Genomic DNA, 2,500 nt, shown 5'->3' with positions numbered 1-2,500 from the left:
TTTACTTCCTTCTCTCTCCACCCCTTTCCTTTCTCTTCCCCTCTCCCTCCCTCTCCCCTCCTTTACTTCCTTCTCTCTCCCACCCCTTTCCTTTCTCTTCCCCTCTCCCTCCCTCTCCCCTCCCCTTTACTTCCTTCTCTCTCCCACCCCTTTCCCTTCTCTTCCCCTCTCCCTCCCTCTCCCCTCCCCTTTACTTCCTTCTCTCTCCCACCCCTTTCCTTTCTCTTCCTCTCTCCTACTTCCCCCCCTATTCCCCCTCTTCTCCCCTCCCCCTCACCCCAACGTCGAGAAATATTGCACGTAAAAAAATAATGTTCTTTTATTCCGAAGAGTCACGGGTGTTGCAACATAAAAAGGGGGAGAAGGGAGAAGGGGAGGGAGAGGGGAGAGGATGAGGGGCTAGGGGAGGGGTAGGAGGAAGGGAGAGGGGGAGAGGGTGAGGGTGAGGGTGAAGGAGGGGGAAGGGGAGGGGTAGGGGGATAGGAGAGGAGGAGGGAGAGGGGGAGGGTGAAGGAGGGGGAAGGGGGAGGGGTAGGGGGATAGGAGAGGAGGAAGGGAGAAGGGGAGAGGGAGAGGGTGAAGGAGGGGGAAGGGGAGGGGTAGGGGGAGAGGGGGAGGGTGAAGGAGGGGGAGCAGGGTGAGGGTGAAGGGAGGGGTAGGGGGAGAGGGAGAGGGTGAGGGTGAAGGAGGGGGAGCAGGGTGAAGGAAGGGGAAGGGGGATAGGAAAGGGAGAGGGTGAAGGAGGGGGAGGGGGGGGGATTTTGGAAATGCATGAGAGCTACTTTTTTTTTTTTTTTGAGTTACGAGAGAGAGCCGAGTGTCATGCACGATATGACTGTGTGTTTCTCGTTTCGTGTTTCTCGTTTCGTGTTGGTCGGGGCAGTTCACGTGTTCTGTTTATTTCTGTCTGTTTCATTTTTTTTTTATTTATGTGTCATTTCTTTTGTTTTATCTTTTTATTCTGTTTATTTCTATCTATTTCATTTTCTGGATTTATGAGTCATTTTTTGTTTTATCTTTTTATTCTGTTTATTTCTATCTATTTCATTTTCTGGATTTATGAGTCATTTTTTGTTTTATCTTTTTATTCTGTTTATTTCTATTTCTATTATTGTTTATTTTATTTCTCGTTCTAGTTCTGTTTATTTCTATCTATTTATTTTTTGGGATTTATATGTCATTTCTTGTGTTTTATCCTTTTGTTTATTTATTTTTCGTTATGTCCTTTTTTTTCTTTCTTCTTCTTTATATTTGGTGTATGTGTCTTTTCTTTTTCGTTTTCTTTAATTTCCTTCCTTTGGTGCATGTATGTCTTTTCTTTGCTTTTTCCTTTTTTTCCCTTTTGCTGAAATCATGCAAGAAAATGGAACATGACCTGCGTCTCCTTCTCGAATTTGTAACGGGAACTGTTTTATTTATTATTAATTTTTCTTCCTTTATTATTCTTTTTTCTTAGTTATTATTATTTGTTAATATTATTTATTATTTTTTTCTTTACCTATCATTATTAATTATTATTATTTATTATTTTTTCTTTCTTTATTGTTATTTTTTCTTTACTTATCATTATTCGTTATTACTATTTGTTTTTTCCTTCTTTATTATTATTCTTTCTTTACATACAATTATTAATTATTATTGTTTATTATTTTTTCCATGGTATTAAACTTGCATCTGGGAGGGTCTTAATTAAATTTTAAATCGAAAAAATTATCTCTTGTTTTATAGCCTTTATTAAGAGTCTCATATGGGTCAAACTAATTAAAAGATAAAGCTGCACGTCTTTAAGAAACAAAAAACAAAAAACAACCAAACAAACAAACAAAATCGACTAAATCTGTATAGTATTGAATACTTTATCCCCACGTTATTTATTTTCTTAGAACAAGAAAAAAATGGACACCCAGACTCATAAAACTCGATATTATTATGCATGTTTATTCGGTGTTATTTGGATTGTTAAATATCTTTATGTGAATAGGGTTAGATATTCACTTCCTATTTTTTTCTTTTTTATATAATGCTATTAGATACTTACTCCTTAATCAGTCTCTCTCTCCCTCTTTCTCTCTCGCTCTACCTATCTATCTATCTGTATATCTATCTATCTATCTATCTATCTCTCTCTCTCTTCTCCCTCTCTCTATCTATCTGTTTATCTATCTATCTTTCTCTCTCTCTCTCTCTCTCTCTCTCTCTCTCTCTCTCTCTCTCTCTCTCTCTCTCTCTCTCTCTCTCTCTCTCTCTCTCTCTCTCTCTCTCTCTCCCTCTCCCTCTGCTTCCTCTCCCTCTCCCTATCTATCTGTTTATTGATCTATCTATCTATCTTTCTATCTTTCTCTCTCTTTTCCCTCTCCCTCTCCCTCCCTCCCTCCTTCCCTCCCTCCCTCCCCCTCCCCCTCTCCCTCTCTTCATCTCCCTCCCCCATCCCTCCCCTCCTCTCCCTATCTCCCTTCCCCTCTTTTCCAACCAAAACCACGACCCACACCCACCCCTAACA

The 2,500-nt window shown here is 40.3% G+C and overlaps 1 protein-coding gene across 1 annotated transcript in view; it reads left to right on the top strand.

The window, feature by feature from the left end:
* The window catches only part of LOC113824451 (stem cell tumor), a 470,266-nt gene that overhangs the window by 70,135 nt on the left and 397,631 nt on the right, over window positions 1–2,500 (top strand). The window lies entirely within an intron of this gene.

Source organism: Penaeus vannamei, chromosome 6 (genome assembly GCF_042767895.1).
Source record: "Penaeus vannamei isolate JL-2024 chromosome 6, ASM4276789v1, whole genome shotgun sequence".
Classification (NCBI taxonomy): domain Eukaryota; kingdom Metazoa; phylum Arthropoda; class Malacostraca; order Decapoda; family Penaeidae; genus Penaeus; species Penaeus vannamei.
The sequence above is the reverse complement of the archived record's forward strand: the minus strand, read 5'-3'. Positions and strand labels throughout refer to the sequence as shown.